Source organism: Hemiscyllium ocellatum, chromosome 24 (genome assembly GCF_020745735.1).
Source record: "Hemiscyllium ocellatum isolate sHemOce1 chromosome 24, sHemOce1.pat.X.cur, whole genome shotgun sequence".
NCBI classification, from domain to species: domain Eukaryota; kingdom Metazoa; phylum Chordata; class Chondrichthyes; order Orectolobiformes; family Hemiscylliidae; genus Hemiscyllium; species Hemiscyllium ocellatum.
In genome coordinates, this window is record NC_083424.1 from 2,689,573 (window position 1) to 2,714,380 (window position 24,808).

Genomic DNA, 24,808 nt, shown 5'->3' on the forward strand with positions numbered 1-24,808 from the left:
TTGGATATATATGTATACAAATGACTTGGACAAAAATGTAGGCGTGGGGCTTACAAAGATCATTGCAGACAATACAAAGATGGGTGGAGTTGTGGATTGTGTAAAAGGGATATGTATCAGATATGGTGGAGAGATGGCAGATGGCATTTAGTCTATGTAAATGTGAGGTGCTGCACTTTGGGAGATCAAACGTTAAAGAAAAATATATATAGTTATTGGCAGGGCACTGAACAGTATTAATGTACAGAGGGATCTTGGGGTTCAAGTCCGTAGCTCCCTGAAAGTGGCTACGCAGGTAGATAGGGTGGGAAAGAAGGTGTAAGGTGTGCCTGTCTTTATTGGTCAGGGAATTGAGTACAAGAGTCAGGATACAGTCCTGTTACAGCTTTATAAGACTTTGGTTCGGCCACACTTAGAGTATTGTGCTCAATTCTGGTCACCACATTATAGGAAGGATGTGGGGGCTTTGGAGAGGGGGTAGATGAGGTTTCCCAGGATGCTGCCTGGATTAGAGGGTCTGAGCTACAAGGAGAGGCTAAAAAAACTCAGGTTGTTTTCTCTGGAGTAATGGAGGCTGAGGGGAGACTTGATCGAAGTTTATAAAACTATGTGATGCATAGGTAGGGCTTTTTTCCCAGAGTTGAAATGTTTAATACTGTGGGGAAGGGGGCATGCATTTAAGGTGAGAGGGGGAAAGTTCAAAGGAGAAGTGAGGGGCAAGTATTGACCCAGAAGGTGATAGGAGTCTGGAACACGCTGCCAGGGGGTGGGGGTGGAGGCAGATAGGGGTGATGAAGGGACCTTTAGATAAACACATGGATTTACAAGGAATATAGGCATATGGACCAAGGGCAGGCAGGAGGGATTAGTTTAATTTGGTGTCAGGTTTGGCACAACATGTTGGGCCGAAGGGTGGCACGGTGGCACAGTGGTTAGCACTGCTGCCTCACAGCACCAGAGACCCGGGTTCAATTCCCGCCTCAGGCGACTGACTGTGTGGAGTTTGCACGTTCTCCCCGTGTCTGTGTGGGTTTCCTCCGGGTGCTCCAGTTTCCTCCCACAGTCCAAAGATGTGCAGGTTAGGTGAATTGGCCATGCTAAATTGCCCATAGTGTTAGGTAAAGGGTAAATGTAGGGGTATGGGTGGGTTGCGCTTCAGTGGGTTGGTGTGGACTTGTTGGGCCGAAGGGCCTGTTTCCACACTGTAAGTAATCTAATCTGTACTGTTCCATGTTCTATGAATACAGGGAAAGCAGTGGCTTGGTGTTAGCTGCTGGGAATGAACAGGGCTCCATGTGATACTGATGCTGGCTGTTTCCAGTGACTGGTCTCACTTCCGAAGAAACTAATTGAATGTTTGGAATGATGCTGACTGTTAGTGAGCCTGTCATATTGTATAGGAGCCTGCAGCGGCTGCAGTTAAAATAGAAACTGGTGACAACAGAGCCCTGCTTTAGGAATGTAATTAGACTAGGGAGATGTCAACCATCATTTCACACAGAGTCCAGAATAGCATGAGCTTAACTGAGACCTGGTGTCCGAAATCTGGTTACAAAATGGAGGGCAACAAACAACCTTATCAGTGGCTTGCCTGATGACCTTACAATTATCATTTCCAGAACTATCTTCAATCCTCCAGGTACTTACACATCTATTAATTTGGAATTGTTTCCGAGGGTGAGCCTCTCTGGCAAGGACGCGCTTTCTCCTGCTTCCCCCCCCCCCACCCACCATCAACAAACAGAGATGCTAACAGCGGCGGCCATCTTGAACAGGAGTCAGTCATTGAGAAAACCATCAGCAAAACTCAGGGACAAAAATCATGTGTTTTTCTTTTAAATTAATAATTTAGTGAAGTAAAAGATGAGTGCCATGCCTCTAGGAATTCCCTGGCTGTTCTCTGTTTGGCTTGTCCTATAATAGTAGTGTTGTCCCAGTCGAACTCATGTTGCTTGTCATCTGTGTGTGTGGCAGTGGCACACTAGAGGCATGACACTCATCCACAGATTCAATCAATAAGCACATCGACCTGGACCCAATATACCGACCACTGCAGCGGACAGCAACTGACAACCGGAAGCGGCAGATTTAAATCACTACAAATGCCGGAGGAAAGATCACAGAAGTGCTTCACAGGAGGCTCCCAAGCACTGAGGATGTCACCCAGACAGGGGACGAAACGTTTGCAACACAAATTCCCAGCTCGGCGAACAGAACCACAACAACAAGCACCCGAGCTACAAATCTTCTCCCAAACTTATTATCTGATTGGCTGAGCCACATGGATGGCGTTAGGTGACATTGGTGGGTCATGCGACATTACCTTTACTTGGTCTGTCACAAATCAGTCAGCCTAGCACCACCAGAGAGTGTGAAACAGTGAGTGTGTGTGTGTCACAGTGAGTGTGTCACAGTGAGTGTGTGTGTCACAGTGAGAGTGTCACGGTGTGTGTGTGTCACAGTGAGTGTGTGTGTCTGTGTCATGGGAGTATATGAGTGTCGCAATGACAGTGTAAGTGTGTCATGGTGAGAGCGTGAGTGTGTCATGTGACAGTGTGAGTGTGTTTCAGTGAATGCGTGGGGTTGTCATGGTGTGTGTGTCTCTGTGAGTGTGTGTGGGTGTCACAGTGAGTGTGTGAGTGTGTCACAGTGAGTGCGTGGGGGTATCATGGTGAGTGTGAGTGTGTGTCACAGTGAGTGTGAGTGTGCCCCACGGCAAGTGTGAGAATGTGTCACAGTGAGTGCATGTTTGCCCCATGGTGAGAATTTGAGTGTGAGTGTATCACGGAGAGAGTGTGAGTGTGTCACAGTGAGTGCGTGTGTACCCCACACCGAGTGTAAGTGTGTCATGGGAAGTGTGTGTGTGTGTGGGTGTGTGTGTGTGTGTGTGTGTGTGTGTGTGTGTGTGTGTGTGTGTGTGTGTCCCATAGTGAGAGTGTATGTGTCCTACGGTGAGAGTGTGTGTGCCCCACGGGGAGAGGGTGAGTGTGTCACGGGGAGAGTGAGAGTGTGGAGTCGATCTTCAGGCAGTCTTGGTGTTTAACCCGGCACAGTTGTGCAGCTGCTGTTTGAGATTTGCTCTGGGTGTGGGGGGTTTTTACACTCTCGCTTTTACACAGTTCCCTGTTACACACTCCCCATTACACCCTTGGTTTTACACGTTCCGCCTACACCCTCTATTTTACACACTCCCTTTTCATCCTCGCTTTTACACACTCCCCTTCCACTCTTGCTTTTCCACACTCCCATTACACCCTCACTTTTACACACTCTCATTACACCCTCATTTTTGCACACTCCACATTCACTCTCACATTTACACACTCCCATTACACCCTTATTTTTACACACTCCCCTTGCATCCTTGTTTTTACACACTCCCATTACACCCTCAAATTTACACAATCCAATTACACCCTCACGTTGACACACTCCCATTACACGTTCACATTTACACACTCCATTTACACCCTCGCTTTAACATACTCCCCATACACCCTCGATTTTACATACTCCCCTTATACCCTCACATTTACACACTCCCCTTACGCCCTCACATTTACACAGTCCCAGTACATGTTCGATTTTGCACACTCCCCTTCCACCTTTGCTTTTTGCACACTCCCCTTACACCATCATTTTTGCACACTCCACATTACACCCTTGTTTTTACATGCTCCCATTACACCCTCACGTTAACACACTCCCATTGCACCCTCACATTTACACACTTCCATTACACTCTCACTTTTATGCAGTCCCTGTTACACACTCCCCATTACACCCTTGGTTTTACACCCTCGATTTTACACACTCCCTTTACATTCTCGGTTTTAACAACCTCAATACACCCTCACATTTACACGCTCCCATTACACACTCACATTTACACACTCCCCTTCCACCCTTGTTTTTACACACACCACATTGCACCCTTGCTTTTACACACTCCCCTGACACCTTCGCTTTTACATTATCCCATTACACCCTCACTTTTTGCACATCCCCATTATACCCTCACTTTTACACACTCCCATTATACCCTCACTTTTACACACTCCCATTACACCCTCATATTTACGCAGTCTCATTACACCCTCACGTTTACACACACTCATTACACCTTCACATTTACACACTCCATTTACATTCTTGCTTTAACATACTCCCTTTACACCCTCGATTTTAAACTCCCGTTACACCCTCACATTTACACACCCCCATTACACCCTAGTGTTTACACACTTCTGTATTACCTCGCTTTTATACACTCCCCGTTACATCCTTGCGAGTTTCAGACTCCCATTACACCCTCACTTTAACACACTCCCATTGCACCCCCACATTTACACACTCACTTCTATACTGTCCCTGTTACACACTCCCCATTACACGCTTGGTTTTACACATTCCGCCTACACCCTCAATTTTACACACTCCCCTTTACACACTCCCCTTGCATCCTCGGTTTTGCACAACCTCAATACACCCTCACATTTACACGCTCTCATTACACCCTCACATTTACATGCTCCCCTTGCACACTTGCTTTTATGCACTCCCCTTAAACCTTCCATTTTACACACTCCCCTTACACCTTTGCTTTTAAACACTCCCATTACACTCTCACTTTTTACACATTACCATTACACCCTCACTTTTATAACTCCCCTAACATCCTCGGTTTTACACGCTCACCCTACACCCTCGCTTTTACACACTCGCCTTACACCCTCACATTTACACACTTCCATTACACCCTCACATTTACACACTCCCATTACATGCTCAATTTTGCACACTCCCCTTCCACCTTCACTTTTACACAGTCCCATTATACCCTCATTTTTACACACTCTCATTACATCTTCACTTTTACACACTTCCATTACACCCTCGATTTTGCACACTCCCATTACCTCCTCACATTTACACACTTCCATTACACTCTCACTTTTACACACTCCCATTATACCCTCACATTTACACACTCCACTTAAACCCTGGCTTTTACACACTCCCATCAATTCCTACCGCCTCCCCCCCAATTACCGTATGATGCCATACGATATAGGAGCAGAATGAGGCCATTCGGTCCATCGTGTCTGTCCCACTGTTTGGTCATGGCTGATCTGTTTGTCAGCCTCATTCTCCTGCCTCCTCCCTGTCACCCTTGACCCTCACACACCCCTTACATGTTGTTGTTACCCTCCCCAGAAACTGGGTGGGGTTTATAACTTACAGCCAATCCCCTGCTGCTGTTGTGTGTCACCTTGCCCAGAAAGGGACCAATGGCAGCGCGGGCCAGAGCCCGGAGTCTTACCTTCAGAACCTGTTCGAGATTCTCCAGTTTGTCGTGGAGTAAGTTATTCCTCAGTAATGCCAAATCCCGTTCCTGTGTCACCACAATCAGAGCTTCCTTCACCGGATCATACTCTGGGTTCACCTGAAGAGAAAATGCCATCAACAACGTGCATTTACATAGCCTCCTGAATGCAGTACAGCATTGGAAGGTGCTTACTAGGAGCGTTGGCCCAGAGTTATGGGGTGATATCTCAGACATGTGATGGTCAGGGACAGGCTGGGTTTCTGAATAGTCTAAAGGGAGGCCGAAGGATTGGGGATGGGAATGCAGGGGCCTTGGGCCCAGGGAACCGCAGACCCAGGACAGCAAGGACAGAGCTGCTATAATCAGGATGGGTCAGAGATCGGAGAGGGCTGGATGTTTTGGAGGGGATTATGGGGCTTTGGGGGGGAGTTTGAAAGGGAAGATGAGATGACGAGAGTAAACTGTTGCTTGACCAGGAGCCGGAGTCAGTCAGGGAGTACAGGAATGCCGGGGGAGGGGGGATTCGGACCCACCATGTGGGAAGGGATGAGCAGCAGGGTTTGGGATGGGTTCAAGCTGATGGTGGACAGTGTGTGTGTGTGTGTGGGACAGCAGCAAGGAGCATGGTTGACCTGGAATTAACAAAGGGAGAGGTGACGGTTTCAGCAGTTAATCAGCTGCGGCAGAGTGGAGTTGGATAACGTGGTGAAGGCGGGAGAAATCCCTGTCGGAAACCGAGAGAAGGTGGGTTTGGGAGCTCCCCCCTGGGTCACATTGGGAGCTCCCCCCTGGGTCAGATTGGGAGCTCCCCCCTGGGTCACATTGGGAGCTCCCCCCTGGGTCGCATTGGGAGCTCCCCCCTGGGTCGCATTGGGAGCTCCCCCCTGGGTCACATTGGGAGCTCCCCCTGGGTCAGATTGGATGGGGGGGAGGCGGGAGAACCTGCATAAAGACATCAGGGACTTTAATGGAATCCACCTCCCAGGGTCACAGCGTTATTACAGTACAGGCGGAGGCCATTCAGCCCTTTGTGCCTGTACTGGATTGTGAAATGGACATCAGTAATTGTGAATAAAGTTATTGTTGAGTTAGTAAGTTATAGTCAGGTTGTGAACTGGACAAAACCTAATACACTTGGAAAGCAGGGAGTGTCTGGGTCTGAGATAGAAGTGTTCGCAGCACGGACTCAGTCACTGCTCGGTCAACATCCTTCCTAAACACCAGCTCGAAACAACATCACAAACAGCCCCCTCGGAGGGATAAAGCAGACCATTAACCCCCTTCAGAACTGAGAGCAAGTCTTCGACCAAGACAGCTGCAGCACAGAAAGAGGCCATTCAGCCCTCCTGCCCCCACCCGCACGCTGCTGTACTGAACTGTCCCTGTTCCTCTGGAATAAGAGGGAACAGTCATGTGGAGAAATGATTGTCTTTCCTCAGGTCCCTCTCCATCGGGGACAGCTGCCAGATTCACCCCTGGAGGTGATCCCCTCGGTCGTTCGGAGCTGTGTAAATCCGGAGTCCCAGACTGGGAGGGTGAGGAGGGAATACCTGCTCATATTGGAGAATCCGGGACAGCACAGGCGGCTGGAACGTCCAGTGACACTTCTCATGAAGAATTTCGTTCAGCTCATTCTCCTGAGGAAAGACAAAACACAATCAAAAACATCAGCAATTCAGCAAAACACAAACACCCCCACCCCCGCACAGACAGGGGGTACAGTAACACCCACACAGACAGGGGGTACAGTAACACCCCCACCCCTGCACAGACAGGGGGTACAGTAACACCCCCACCCCCGCACAGACAGGGGGTACAGTAACACCCACACAGACAGGGGGTACAGTAACACCCCCACCCCTGCACAGGCAGGGAGTACAGTAACACCCACACCCCCGCACAGACAGGGGGTACAGTAACACCCCCACCCCTGCACAGACAGGGGGTACAGTAACACTCCCACCCCTGCACAGACAGGGGGTACAGTAACACCCCCACCCCCGCACAGACAGGGGGTACAGTAACACCCACACCCCCGCACAGACAGGGGGTACAGTAACACCCCCACCCCTGCACAGACAGGGGGTACAGTAACACTCCCACCCCTGCACAGACAGGGGGTACAGTAACACTCCCACCCCCGCACAGACAGGGGGTACAGTAACACCCACACAGACAGGGGGTACAGTAACACCCCCACCCCTGCACAGACAGGGGGTACAGTAACACCCCCACCCCCGCACAGACAGGGGGTACAGTAACACACACACCCCCGCACAGACAGGGGGTACAGTAACACCCCCACCCCTGCACAGACAGGGGGTACAGTAACACCCCCACCCCCGCACAGACAGGGGGTACAGTAACACACACACCCCCGCACAGACAGGGGGTACAGTAACACCCACACAGACAGGGGGTACAGTAACACCCCCACCCCTGCACAGGCAGGGAGTACAGTAACACCCACACCCCCGCACAGACAGGGAGTACAGTAACACCCACACCCCAGCACAGACAGGGGCTACAGTAACACCCACACCCCCGCACAGACAGGGAGTACAGTAACACCCACACCCCAGCACAGACAGGGGGTACAGTAACACCCACACCCCCACACAGACAGGGAGTACAGTAACACCCACAACCCAGCACAGACAGGGGGTACAGTAACACCCACACAGACAGGGAGTACAGTAACACACGCACAGACAGGGGGTACAATAACACCCACAGCCCCACACAGACAGGGGGTACAGTAACACCCACACCCCCGCACAGACAGGGAGTACACTAACACCCACACCCCCGCACAGACAGGGGGTACAGTAACACCCACACCCCCGCACAGACAGGGGGTACAGTAACACCCACACCCCAGCACAGACAGGGGGTACAGTAACACCCACACCCCCACACAGACAGGGAGTACAGTAACACCCACAACCCAGCACAGACAGGGGGTACAGTAACACCCACACCCCCGCACAGACAGGGAGTACAGTAACACTCACACCCCCGCACAGACAGGGAGTACAGTAACACCCACACCCCCGTACAGACAGGGGGTACAGTAACATCCACACCCCCGCACAGACAGGGAGTACAGTAACACCCCCACCCCCGCACAGACAGGGGGTACAGTAACACTCACACCCCCACACAGACAGGGAGTACAGTAACACCCACACCCCCGCACAGACAGGGGGTACAGTAACACTCACACCCCCGCACAGACAGGGGGTACAGTAACACTCACACCCCCACACAGACAGGGAGTACAGTAACACCCCCACCCCCGCACAGACAGGGAGTACAGTAACACTCACACCCCCACACAGACAGGGAGTACAGTAACACCCCCACCCCCACACAGACAGGGAGTACAGTAACACTCACACCCCCGCACAGACAGGGAGTACAGTAACACTCACACCCCCGCACAGACAGGGGGTACAGTAACACTCACACCCCCGCACAGACAGGGGGTACAGTAACACCCGCACAGACAGGGGGTACAGTAACACCCACACCCCCGCACAGACAGGGGGTACAGTAACACCCACACCCCCGCACAGACAGGGAGTACAGTAACACCCACACACCCGCACAGACAGGGGGTACAGTAACACCCACACCCCCGCACCGACAGGGGGTACAGTAACACCCACACCCCCGCACAGACAGGGGGTACAGTAACACCCACACCCCCGCACAGACAGGGAGTACAGTAACACCCCCACCCCCCCACAGACAGGGGGTACAGTAACACTCACACCCCCACACAGACAGGGAGTACAGTAACACCCACACACCCCCACAGACAGGGGGTACAGTAACACCACCACCCCCACACAGACAGGGAGTACAGTAACACCCACACCCCCGCACAGACAGGGAGTACAGTAACACCGACACCCCCGCACAGACAGGGGGTACAGTAACACCCACACCCCCGCACAGACAGGGGGTACAGTAACACCCACACCCCCGCACAGACAGGAAGTACAGTAACACCCACACCCCCGCACAGACAGGGGGTACAGTAACACCCACACCCCCACACAGACAGGGGGTACAGTAACACCCGCACAGACAGGGGGTACAGTAACACCCACACCCCCGCACAGAGAGTACAGTAACACTCACACCCCCGCACAGACAGGGGGTACAGTAACACCCACACCCCCACACAGACAGGGGGTACAGTAACACCCACACCCCCGCACAGACAGGGAGTACAGTAACACTCACACCCCCGCACAGACAGGGGGTACAGTAACACTCACACCCCCGCACAGACAGGGGGTACAGTAACACCCGCACAGACAGGGGGTACAGTAACACCCACACCCCCGCACAGACAGGGGGTACAGTAACACCCACACCCCCACACAGACAGGGGGTACAGTAACACCCACACCCCCACACAGACAGGGAGTACAGTAACACCCACACACCCGCACAGACAGGGGGTACAGTAACACCCACACCCCCGCACCGACAGGGGGTACAGTAACACCCACACCCCCGCACAGACAGGGAGTACAGTAACACCCACACCCCCGCACAGACAGGGGGTACAGTAACACTCACACCCCCGAACAGACAGGGAGTACAGTAACACCCCCACCCCCCCACAGACAGGGGGTACAGTAACACCACCACCCCCACACAGACAGGGAGTACAGTAACACCCACACCCCCACACAGACAGGGGGTACAGTAACACCCGCACAGACAGGGGGTACAGTAACACCCACACCCCCGCACAGACAGAGAGTACAGTAACACCCACACCCCCGCACAGACAGGGGGTACAGTAACACCCACACCCCCGCACAGACAGGGGGTACAGTAACACCCACACCCCCGCACAGACAGGAAGTACAGTAACACCCACACCCCCACACAGACAGGGGGTACAGTAACACCCACACCCCCGCACAGACAGGGGGTACAGTAACACCCACACCCACGCACAGACAGAGAGTACAGTAACACCCACACCCGCGCACAGACAGGGGGTACAGTAACACACGCACCCCCGCACAGACAGGGGGTACAGTAACACCCACACAGACAGGGGGTACAGTAACACCCCCACCCCCGCACAGACAGGGGGTACAGTAACACCCCCACCCCCGCACAGACAGGGGGTACAGTAATACCCACACCCCCGCACAGACAGGGAGTACAGTAATACCCACACAGACAGGGGGTACAGTAACACCCGCACAGACAGGGGGTACAGTAACACCCACACCCCCGCACAGACAGAGAGTACAGTAACACCCACACCCCCGCACAGACAGGGGGTACAGTAACACCCACACCCCCGCACAGACAGGGGGTACAGTAACACCCACACCCCCGCACAGACAGGGAGTACAGTAACACCCGCACAGACAGGGGGTACAGTAACACCCACACCCCCGCACAGACAGGGGGTACAGTAACACCCACAACCCCACACAGACAGGGGGTACAGTAACACCCACACCCCCACACAGACAGGGAGTACAGTAACACCCGCACAGACAGGGGTTACAGTAACACCCACACCCCCGCACAGACAGGGAGTACAGTAACACCCACACCCCCGCACAGACAGGGAGTACAGTAACACCCACACCCCCGCACAGACAGGGAGTACAGTAACACTCACGCCCCCACACAGACAGGGGGTACAGTAACACCCACACCCCCGCACAGACAGGGGGTACAGTAACACCCGCACCCCCGCACAGACAGGGAGTACAGTAACACCCGCACCCCGGCACAGACAGGGAGTACAGTAACACCCGCACCCCCACACAGACAGGGGGTACAGTACCACCCACACCCCCGCACAGACAGGGGGTATAGTAACACCCACACCCCCGCACAGACAGGGAGTACAGTAACACCCCCACCCCCGCACAGACAGGGGGTACAGTAACACCCGCACAGACAGGGAGTGCAGTAACACTCACACCCCCGCACAGACAGGGGGTACAGTAACACCCCCACCCCCGCACAGACAGGGGGTACAGTAACACCCACACTCCCGCACAGACAGGGGGTACAGTAACACCCGCACAGACAGGGAGTGCAGTAACACCCACACCCCCGCACAGACAGGGGGTACAGTAACACCCCCACCCCCGCACAGACAGGGGGTACAGTAACACCCACACCCCCGCACAGACAGGGAGTACAGTAACACCCGCACAGACAGGGGGTACAGTCACACCCCCACCCCCTCACAGACAGGGAGTAGAGTAACACTCACACACCCCCACAGACAGGGGGTACAGTAACACCCACAACCCCACACAGACAGGGAGTACAGTAACACCCACACCCCCGCACAGACAGGGGGTACAGTAACACCCACACCCCCGCACAGACAGGGAGTACAGTAACACCCACACACCCACACAGACAGGGGGTACAGTAACACCCACACACCCACACAGACAGGGGGTACAGTAACAGCCACACACACAGACAGGGGGTACAGTAACACCCACACCTCCGCACAGACAGGGAGTACAGTAACACCCGCACCCCCGCACAGACAGGGGGTACAGTAACACACGCACCCCCGCACAGACAGGGGGTACAGTAACACCCACACCCCCGCACCGACAGGGGGTACAGTAACACCCACACCCCCGCACAGACAGGGAGTACAGTAACACCCACACCCCCGCACAGACATGGAGTACAGTAACACCCACACCCCCGCACCGACAGAGGGTACAGTAACACCCACACCCCCGCACCGACAGGGGGTACAGTAACACCCACACCCCCGCACAGACAGGGAGTACAGTAACACCCCCACCCCCAGACGGAGTACAGTAACACCCACACCCCCGCACAGACAGGGAGTACAGTAACACCCACACAGACAGGGGGTACAGTAACACCCACACACCCACACAGACAGGGGGTACAGTAACACCCACACACCCGCACAGACAGGGAGTACAGTAACACCCACACCCCCACACAGACAGGGAGTACAGTAACACCCACACACCCACACAGACAGGGAGTACAGTAACACCCCCACCCCCACATAGACAGGGATAAAGGGATCTGTTCATTCATGTAGGGGTCTCACTGCCATTTTAACAGCCGTTAGAGAGACCACATCTCAGAAACTGAGGGAGCATTACACTCTCGGAGGGTCAGTGCTGAGGGAGTGCCACACTGTCGGAGGGTCAGTGCTGAGGGAGTGCCACACTGTCGGAGGGTCAGTGCTGAGGGAGTGCCGCGCTTTCGGTGGATCAGTGCTGAGGGAATGCCGCACTGTTGGAAGGTCAGTGCTGAGGGAATGCCGCACTGTCGGAGGGTCAGTGCTGAGGGAGTGCCACACTGTCGGAGGGTCAGTGCTGAGGGAGTGCCACACTGTCGGAGGGTCAGTGCTGAGGGAGTGCCGCGCTTTCGGTGGATCAGTGCTGAGGGAATGCCGCACTGTTGGAAGGTCAGTGCTGAGGGAATGCCGCACTGTCGGAGGGTCAGTGCTGAGGGAGCGCCGCACTGTCGGAGGGTCAGTGCTGAGGGAGTGCCGCGCTTTCGGTGGATCAGTGCTGAGGGAATGCCGCACTGTTGGAAGGTCAGTGCTGAGGGAATGCCGCACTGTCGGAGGGTCAGTGCTGAGGGAGCGCCGCACTGTCGGAGGGTCAGTGCTGAGGGAATGCCACACTGTCGGAGGGTCAGTGCTGAGGGAGTGCCGCACTGTTGGAGGGTCAGTGCTGAGGGAGTGCCGCACTGTCGGAGGGTCAGTGCTGAGGGAGTGCCGTACTGACGGAGGGTCAGTGCTGAGGGAGTGCCGTACTGACGGAGGGTCAGTGCTGAGGGAGTGCCGTACTGACGGAGGGTCAGTGCTGAGGGAGTGCCGTACTGACGGAGGGTCAGTGGTGAGGGAGTGCCGCACTGTCGGAGTGTCAGTCTTTAGACTTAAAGCTAAAAGTACATGTTGTAACTTCAGGAAAGTCCCCAACTTGAACATAATCCTGTGAATTCTCCTTGAGTTTGGAGAAACGTAAAGTCAATAATGGATTGTGAGGACCTGCTGTGAACAGAATGTCTGCTCTGTGTGCTCACAGAGAGTAAACAGCACGGGGAGTTACTGGCGCTGATCCTTTTGCAGGATGTTTCTGAGATGATGCCGTGTAAAGGAAACGTATTTTCCTCTAAATTTAATAAATTGATAAGGCCCTGATTTTCTTTGGGGATAAGGTAATTCAGACCAGCCAGGCCCATCCTGTTAACTTCATTTATTCCCATCACAAGGGAGCAGCTGTATGGCCTTGCTTTTCACAATCTGTCCCAATCTCATTAAAGATTGCACTGACTATTTTGTTGGACAGTCATGGTTTATATTAAAAAAAATCACTCAGTTGGGCAACTTCAAATAATCTTTCTTGGTCAAAACGTCTTCTTTTCCCTCGGTTATCCTGCTGGGAATTGTTTGTGAAACTTGGAGACAACACTGGAATGGAAGGGACAGTGTACCCGGAATCCCACATTCCCGATGGGTCAAGGCCCTGAACCCGGGAATCCCCTCCACGAGCCAGTCCGCCTCCCTGTCACCTCCTTTCTGATGCTTCTTCAACCCTGTCTCTTTGGTCACCTGATGTGGCTCAGTCTCCAATCATTGATGACAACCGTCAGAACCAATTTGGGACATTTACATTCATTCACCTGTTCGAACCCTCGCTGATTTTTCATTATCTTTTATTTGTATTCTTTGATCAGTTTTGATTTGGAGTTGTGAACTGGAGTGTTGAGAGCTGGAAACAGCTGGTGGGAGAGAACAGACCAAAGCAGTTTTCTGTGTTTGTGAGGCTAGGCCTGGAGGCTAATTGTTGGCTGAGTCTGGATCAAAAGAATTCCAACACAAGGCGACACCGCGAAGGGCTCTGGGTTTAAGTAATAGCATCTAGTTATTAACAAGTTCAGTCCCAGGAATTGGTTCCGGCAAGTCTGGGAGAGACCTAATGTTCAAGCAGATGGCCACAGTTGAATGGTAATTGAGGCTGTGGGAAGCGTTGATCAGTCTGTCAGGGTGGAACCAGAATTAAAGTTTTATTTTGAATTGTGTTTTCTGTGAGATGGTTCTGGGACAGCATGACGATTTGTGAGCTCCCCGCGTAATCTCCCATACCAGCTGCCTGAAGCCCGAGGCGAGGAGAGTGGTCTATGTCTGGATGAACTGAGAAGCAGACCAGCTGCCCATACCCTCCCCTGGGGAACGATGCACCATGGATCTAATTGGCCAGCTTTGTTATTTATTTTTAACTCTGTCTGTTTGCCTGTGTGAATGGGAACTGAAAACAAATGGTTTGGGTTTAAAGCATTGACATTAATCAGTTTCCCATGTTCCCTCTCTGCTAAAGTCATTATGTCGTGAATAAATAGTTATTTCCTTGTTTAAGAATCAAAACTGGTCTCTGGATATTAATTATTGATACAGTTTGGTGAAGAACCGTTAGAGTAACGATTGGGGGATGGGTCATTGTGAGCCTGGAGGTGGAAAGGCTGGTTTGGTTCAGCTGTCTGTCTATGTGTTGAATAAAGGTGCTATATAAATCCAAGGTGTTGCTGTAATCCCATTCTGAAATACTGCTCGCAGTCAGGAACAGAACTGTTCACCTCCTGTCCTAAGATGGTGGTTAGTTACTGAGGAAGGGGCTCATGACAGGCCACTCTCTCCAAGTTCCTGTCCAGCAGCCTGATGGGATTGATTGTCAGTGGGGAATGGGTTGTGTCTGGGATCACACAGAGCTGGGCCGATTCAATAGTGTTGATGGACAGACACCTCCCCCTGGGATGAGGGGCAGTACATTCAGACCGGAGTGGGGAGGGGGTGGGTGAGGGGGGAGTGGGGGTGAGGCGTCGTAATGTCCAGTGTTCCCTCCACCCTCCTCCCCCTCTCTCCTCCCTTCCCCCCACTCCCACACCCCCCTCATCCCCACTCCCCCTCACCCCCACATCACCCCACCCACACATGCCCCTGACCCCCACTTCCCCCTCACCCCCACTCCCCCCCAACCCCACTCCCCCCTCAACCCCACTCGCCCTTGCCCCCACTCACCCCTCACTCTCCCCTCATCACCACTCCCCCTCACCCCCATATGCCTCCTCACCTCCACTCTCCCTCAACCCCATATGCCTCCTCACCCCCACTCCCCCTCAACCCCACTCACCCTCACCCTCACCCCCATATGCCTCCTCACCCCCACTCCCCCCCAACCCCACTCACCCTCATCCCCACTCCCCCCTCACCCCCATATGCCTCCTCACCCCCACTCCCCCCAACCCCACTCACCCTCACCCCCATATGCCTCCTCACCCCACTCCCCCCCAACCCCACTCACCCTCATCCCCACTCCCCCCTCACCCCCATATGCCTCCTCACCCCCACTCCCCCCAACCCCACTCACCCTCACCCCCATATGCCTCCTCACCCCCACTCCCCCTCAACCCCACTCACCCTCATCCCCACTCCCCCCTCACCCCCATATGCCTCCTCACCCCCACTCCCCCCAACCCCACTCACCCTCATCCCCACTCCCCCCTCACCCCCATATGCCTCCTCACCCCCACTCCCCCTTATCCCCACTCCCCCCTCACCCCCATATGCCTCCTCACCCCCACTCCCCGCTCAACCCCACTCACCCTCACCCCCACACCCCCCTCACCCCCACTCCCCCTCAACCCCACTCACCCTCATCCCCACACCCCCCTCACCCCCACTCCCCCTCATCCCCTCAACCCACTCCCCCCACCCCCACCCTCTTCTCCACCCCCTACCCAAATCTCCCCCTTCCCCACCCTGATCCCCAAACTTACCCTCATCCCTACCCCTACCCTCTCCCTCACCCCGAGGTGGTGGTTGGGAAATCAAGACCACTGTTTTGGAAATATAAGACCATAAGACACAGTAGTGGAAGTAAGGCCATTCGGCCCATCGAGTCCACTCCGCCATTCAATCATGGCTGATGGGCATTTCAACTCCACTTACCAGCGTTCTCCCCGTAGCCCTTAATTCCTCGAGACAACAAGAATCTATCAATCTATCACCGTTCCTTCAGTGTCACTGGGTCAGAATCCTGGAATTCCCTCCCTCAGGGCATTGTGGGTCTACCTACAGCATATGGCCTGCAGCGGGTCAAGAAGGCAGCTCACCCCCACCTTCTCAAGGGGGCAATTAGGGACGGGCAATAAACACTGGGCCCAGCCGGTGACACCCACTTCAGGTGTGAGTAACAAGAAAGTTTTCCCTTGTACTTTCTCCACAATCCCTCATTATCCAGACCCCCCCCCCTTCTGGGAAGCTGCTGTTGAATTTGAAATCCCTGATCTATCAGCTGGTGCATTCTGGATGCATGTGACCTCCCATTCTGCACCTTGTCACGTTCCCTCTGCGCTCTCTGGTTAAAAATCTCCCAGTATTCGAAGGGGTTTTCCTTATTTCCTGAGTGATTTGAAATTTCCCAACCTGGACCATTGATGTAGCACTGACATTGTCCTGTTCCTCTGTGCACCTGGAATAAGCTCACCCTCAGAACTATTCTAGTAAATGGCTTGCAGGGAGTCAATTCAATTCCTTCCTTGTGATCTTGCAATAAATGCGAGTAAAATGCCTGATGTGTGGAGAAATCTGAGCAATGACCAATTCTGATATATAACACTTGACAAGAGCACATTAAACATACTCTGTCCCAGAGAGAGGACAGTGTTCCCCTATTACACTCATCACTTTGGCAAACTACTCAACTGTGAAGCTCTGTCCAGTACCAGCTTAAATCTCCATCCCCACAGCTCCCTTGTAAAGTCAGGTAAGAGATGCAAGAGAGATTGCAAATACTGACAGGGTGAGATGGGGGTGGTGGGGGTGAAAGGTTACTCAATGTATTTATTAAAAAAGGTGAAAATTAAAAACAACTGATTGAGATGAACAAGAGTCAGACATTTTCAGAGACGTTTAACTTAGAAAAAAAACATTTTGAGGACAATTCTTATTTTTTTCTTTTTTAATTCGAAAACATCAGTGATTCAAGCAAAAGAATCCTCAGCACCAGGTGGCAGCAGTATTCATGGCCACAGGGTCATACAGCACAGAAACAGACCCTTCGACCCAACTCGTCCATGCTGACTAGATATCCTAAATTAATCATAGTTCCGTTTGCCTTCACCGGGCCCATATCCCTCCAAACCCTTCCTATTCATACACCCATCCAAATGCCTCTTAAATGTTGTAATTGTACCAGCCTCCACCACATCCTTTGGCAGTTCATTCCATACACACACCACCTTCTGTGTGAAAAAGTTACCCCTTAGGTCCCTTTTATATCTTTCCCCTCTATGCCCCTCTAGATCTGGACTCCCTGACCCCAGGGAAAAGACTTTGTCTATTTATCCTATCCAAGCCCCTCATAATTTTGTAAACCTCTATAAGGTCACCCCTCAGCCTCCGACACTCCAGGGAAAACAGCCCCAGCCTGTTCAGCCTCTCCCTGTAACTCAAATCCTCCAACCCTGGCAACATCCTTGTAAATCTTTGCTGAACCCTTTCACGTTTCCCAGTATCCTCCCTATAGCAGGGAGACCAGAATTGAACACAATGTTTAATTAATCCAACACATTAATTAATCCTCAAGCATTGTTACCTCACGATCCCCATCATTCCCACTGTGTTGTCTCTGAGCTTGCCCAGCTATCCTCTACCCCAGGTTGTGGAATATATGGATACAAGATGGGGGGCAGGGGGTGGGGGGGGGATGGAGTTAAAGGGGTGACTGATTCCTGTCTCCCATAACAGTCAAGCCCCGAGCCAGAGACCTCACAAACTTTGGGGAATATCTTGGAAATAGTGATCATTCCCACCAGCAGTGCAGCACATCCAGACATTTCTACACGTCACCCCGAGACTGGTGCTGAATCTCAGTCTTCTCAGTGCACAACGATGAACACGGGAAATGGAGCAGGCCATTCAGTCCATCAAGCCTGCCCCACCATTCAATACTATCATGGCTGACTGAACAGTTCACTGTCTTGACCCCAAGCCCATCCCCATAACCTCATACCCCACTTGGAATCAGAAATAAATCAATCTCAACCCTAAACAGACCCAAAGACCAGTCCACAGCCGTCCCAGTCAGACTGTGCTCCTTCTCTCAGACTGAAGTGACATCCGTGATTGGATAAATGGTGCTCCTGATGGTCCATTCCCTAATCGGGGGAAGATCTCACCTGCACCCTCACTGTCTCTCCCTTTCACGATTTTAGAGGGTTCATTGTTGAGGAGGGGTCCAGTGTTGGCCTGGGGTGGACAAGGTCAGAAGTCACATGACACCAGGGTGTAATCCAACCGGTCGATTTGAAATCACAAGGTACCAAGGGGCACTGACTGAAGGTTAAGGACTAAAGGAGACCTGAGGAAAAACAGTTTGACCCAGAGGGTGTAGGGGTCCTGGAGAAAACCAGCTAGTTTTTTGATTCAAGTGGAAACTTTAACCTCATTGGGAATAATACGTGGCACTGCCCTGAAACATGAGAGCCTGGGAGGTGATGGCCACGAGACTGGACAGTGGGGATGGATGGAGAGTTCAGACAGGACAGACAACATGGGCTGATTGGCCTCTGTCTGTGTCTCAGTGTGTTTGCTGCTTGATGGTTCTATGACTGAACCTGGTTTCAACATAATACCCTGTACATCTGGCATCCCACAGCATCACAGGGAACTCCCAGGATGACAACCATCTTTAGAGTGAACCTCACACTGAGACTGCCATGTCAACATCGAAACCAACGGAGACATCTCAGCTGTAACTATACACAGACACTCACAATACCAAGATCACACTTACTATAACAGTAACTATACACAGATACTCACAGTTACAATAACAGTAACTAAACAAAGATAGTCACAATACTAAGATCACAGTTACTATAAGAGTAATGTCACACAAATACTCACAATGCTGACAACAAAGTAAACACAGATACTCATAATGCTGGGATCACAGTTACTATAATAGTAAGTATATACAGATACTCACAATGCTGGGATCACAGTAACTATGACAGTAACAATATACAGATACTCACAACACTGGGAACACAGTTCCTATAATAGCAAGTATACACAGATACTCACAATGCTGGGATCACAGTCACTACAATAGTAAGTATATACAGATACTCACAATGCTGGCAACACAGTTCCAATAATAGCAAGTATACACAAGTACTCATAATGCTGGGATCACAGTTACTATAATAGTAAGTATATACAGACACTCACAATGTGGAATCACAGTTACTATAACACTAAATATATTCAGATACTCACAATACTGGGAACACAGTTACTATAACAGTAACTATACACAGATACTCACAATGCTGGGATCACAGTTACTATAGCACTAAGTATATACAAATACTCACAATGCTGGCAATGCAGTAACTATGACAGTAACTATATACAGATACTCACAATGCTGGGAATACAATTCCTATAATAGCAAGTATACACAGATACTCACAATGCTGGGATCACAGTTACTATAACACTAAGTATATACAGATACTCACAATGCTGGAAACACAGTTACTATAACAGTAACTATACACAAATGCTCACAATACTGGGAACACAGTGACTATAACAGTAACGATATACAGATACTCACAATGCTGCTATCACAGTTACTGTAACAGTAACTATGCACAGATACTGAAAATGCTGGGAACACAGGTGCTATCACAGTAACTATATACAGATACTGACAATGCTGGGAACACATTTACAATAAAACTAACTGTACACAGATGCTCACAATACTGGGATCACGGTTACTATAACAGTAACTATACACAGATACTCACAATGCTGGGAAAACAATGACTATAACAGTCAGTATATACAGATACTAACAATGCTGGGAAAACAGTTACTACAACAGTAACTCTACACAGATACTCAATGCTGGGATCACAGTTACTATAACAGTGTCTGTACACAGATACACACAATGCTGGGAACAGAGTTACTATCACAGTAACTATACACAGAAACTCACAATGCTGGGAACACAGTTAGCAGAACAGTAAGAATACACAGATACTCACAATGCTGGGAGCACAGTTTATATAAGAGTAATTATATACAGATACTCACAATGCTGGGAGCACAGTTACTATAACAGTAACTATACACAGATATTCACAATGCTTGGATCACAGTTACTATAACAGTAACTATACACAGATACTCACTACGCTGGGATCACAATTACTATAACAGCAACTATATACACAGAAACTCACAACGCTGGGAACACAGTTACTATAACAGTAAGTATATACATATACTCACAATGCTGGGAACACAGTCATTATAACAGTAGCTATAAACAGATACTCACAATGCTGGGATCAGAGTTACTGCAACACTAACTGTATACAGGTAGTCACATTGCTGGGATCACAGTCACTATAACAGTAACTATACACAGACACTCCCAATGCTGGGATCACAGTTACTATCACAGTAACTATGCACAGATACTGACAATGCTGGGAACACAGTTACGATAACAATAACTATATACAGATACTCACAATACTGGGAAAACAGTTACGATAACAATAACTATATACAGATACTCACAATACTGGGAAAACAGTTACTATAACACAAACTATACACATACACACAATGTTGGGAACACAGTTACTATCACAGTAACTATACGCAGAAACTCACAATGTTGGCATCACATTTACTTTAACAGTAACTATATACAGATACTCACAATGCTGGGAACACAGTTACTATAACAGTAGGTATATACAGATACTCACAATGCTGGGAACACAGTTACTATAACAGTAGGTATATACAGATACTCACAATGCTGGGAACACAGTTACTATAACAGTAGGTATATACAGATACTCACAATGCTGGGAACACAGTTACTATAACAGTAGCTATAAACAGATACGCACAATGCTGGGATCAGAGTTACTGCAACACTAACTGTATACAGGTAGTCACATTGCTGGGATCACAGTTACTATAACAGTAACTATACACAAATACTCACAATACTGGGAACACAGTGACTATAATAGTAACGATACACAGATACTCACAATGCTTTGCTCACAGTTACTATAACAGTAAGTATATTCAGATACTCACAATGTTGGGATCACAGTTACTATAAAAGTAACTATACACAGATACTCACAATATTGGGATCACATTTACTATAACAGTAACTATATACAGATACTCACAATGCTGCTATCACAGTTACTGTAACAGTAACTATATACAGATAGCAACAATGCTGGGATCACAGTTACTGTAACAGTAACTATACACAGATACTCCCAATGCTGGGATCACAGATACTATCACAGTAAGTATGCACAGATACGGACAATGCTGGGAACACATTTACGATAACAGTAACTATATACAGATACTCACAATACTGTGAAAACAGTTACTATAACACTAATTATACACAGATACACACAATGCTGGGGAACACAGTTATCAGAACAGTGACAATACACTGACACTGACAATGCTGGGATCACACTTACTATAACAGTAACTATACACAGATACACACAATGCTGGGAACACAGTTACTAAATCAGTAAACATATACAGATACTCACAATGCTGGGAACACAGGTACTGTAACAGTAACTGCACACAGATACTCACAATGCTGGGAATACAGTTACTATAACAGTAACTATACACAGATACTCACAATGCTTTGCTCACAGTTACTATAACAGTAAGCACATTCAGATACTCACAATGTTGGGATCACAGTTAATATAAAAGTAACTATACACAGATACTCACAATACTGGGTACACAGTGACTATAAGAGTAACGATACACAGATTCTCACAATGCTTTGCTCACAGCTACTATAATACTAAGTATATTCAGATACTCACAACGTTGGGATCACAGTTACTATAACAGTGTCTGTACACAGATGCACACAATGCTGGGAACATAGTTACTATCACAGTAACTATACACAGAAACTCACAATGTTGGGAACACAGTTACCAGAACAGTAAGAATACACAGATACCCACAATTCTGGCATTACAGTTACTATAACAGTAACTATACACAGATACTCACAATGCTGGGATCACTATTACCATAACAGTAAGTATATACAGATTCTAACAATGCTGGGAACACGGTTACTATAACAGCAACTATATACACAGATACTCACAATGCTGGGAACACAGTTGCTATAACAGTAAGTATATACAGATACTCACAATGCTGGGATCACAGTTACTATAACAGTAACTATACACAAATACTCACAATCCTGGGAACACAGTGACTAGAACAGTAACGATACACAGATACTCACAATGCTGCTATCACAGTTACTGTAACAGTAACTACATACAGATACTCACAATGCTGGGAAAACAGTTACTATAACACTAACTATACACAGATGCACACAATGCTGGGGAACACAGTTATCAGAACAGTGACAATACACAGATGCTAACAATGCTGGGATCACACTTACTATAACAGTAACTATACACAGATACTCACAATGTGGAATCACAGTTACTATAACAGTAACTATACACAGATACTCACAATGCTGGGATCACAGTTACTACAACAGTAATTATACACAGATACTCACAATCCTCGGAAAACTGTTACTATAACAGTAACTATATACAGATACTCACAATGCTGGGAACACAGTTACCCGAACAGTAACAATACACAGATACTCACAATGCTGGCAGCACAGTTACTATAACAGTAACTATACACAGATACTCACAATGCATGTATCATGGTTACCAGAACAGTAACTATACACAGATACTCACAATGCTGGGAACACAGTTACTATAACCGTAACTATATAGAGATACTCACAATGCTGGGAGCACGGTTACTATAACAGTAACTGCGCACAGATACTCACAATGCTGGGAACACAGTTAGTATAACTGTAAGTACATACAGGTACTGACAATGCTAGGAACACTGTTACTATAACACTAACCATACACAGATACTCACAATGCTAGGATCACAGTTACTATAACAGTAACTATGCACAGATACTCACAATGCTGGGATCACCGTTACTATAACAGTAACTGTATACAGATACTCACAATGCTGGGAACACAGGCACTATCACAGTAACTATACACAGATACTCACAATACTGGGAGCACAGTTTCTATTAGAGTAATTATATACAGATACTCACAATGCTGGGAACACAGTTACTATAACCGTAACTATACACAGATACTCACAATGCTGGGAACACAGTTACTGTAACAGTAAGTATATAGAGATACTCACAATGCTGGGAGCACAGTTACTATAACAGTAACTGTGCACAGATACTCACAATGCTGGGAACACAGTTAGTATAACTAAGTACATACAGGTACTGACAATGCTAGGAACACTGTTACTATAACACTAACCATACACAGATACTCACAATGCTAGGATCACAGTTACTATAACTGTAACTATGCATAGATACTCACAATGCTGGGATCACCGTTACTATAACAGTAACTATACACAGATACTCACAATACTGGGATCACAGTTACTACAACAGTAAATATACACAGATACTCACAATGCTCGGAACACAGTTACTATAACAGTAAATATACACAGATACTCAAAATGCTGGGAACACAGTTACTACAACAGTAACTATAAATAGATACTCACAATGCTGGGAAAACAGTTACTATAACAGTAACTATACACAGATACTCACAATTTTGGGAACACAGTTACTATAACTAAGTATACACAGTACTCAGAATGCTGGGATCACTTCTATTATAACAGTAAGTTTATGCAGATTCTCACAATACTGGGAACAGTTACTGTAACAATAACTATATACATATATTCACAATGCTGGGAACACAGTTACTATAACAGTAATTATGTACAGATACTCACAATTCTGGGAACACAGTTGCTATCCCAGTAACTATACACAGATACTCACAATGCTGGGAGCACAGGTACTGTAACAGTAACTATACACAGATACTCACAATGCTGGGATCACAGTTATCATAACAGTAAGTATACACAGATACTCACAACGCTGGGATCACAGTTACTAAAACACTAACTATACACAGATACTCACAATGCTGGGAACACAGTTACTATAACAGTAACTATACACAGATAGTCACAATACTGGGATCACAGTTACTATAACAGTAACTATACACAGGTACTCAATACTGGGATCACAGTTACTATAACAGTAAGTATACATAGATACTTACAATGCTGGGATGAAAGTTACTATAACAGTAACTATACACAGATACTCACAATACTGGGATCACAGTTACTATAACAGTAAG

At 49.1% G+C, this 24,808-nt stretch overlaps 1 protein-coding gene across 1 annotated transcript in view; it reads right to left on the minus strand.

Annotated features, from left to right (window-relative positions):
* rimbp2b (RIMS binding protein 2b) overlaps positions 1-6,957 on the minus strand; it is a 119,838-nt gene extending 112,881 nt beyond the window's left edge. Inside the window, exons 1-2 of the mRNA XM_060843897.1 lie at positions 6,880-6,957; positions 5,324-5,446 (exon numbers count right to left, since the gene is read on the minus strand). The gene's annotated coding sequence lies outside the window, so the exon portion shown is untranslated. The remainder of the gene's footprint in view (positions 1-5,323; positions 5,447-6,879) is intronic.
* Positions 6,958-24,808: the final 17,851 nt, after the last annotated feature.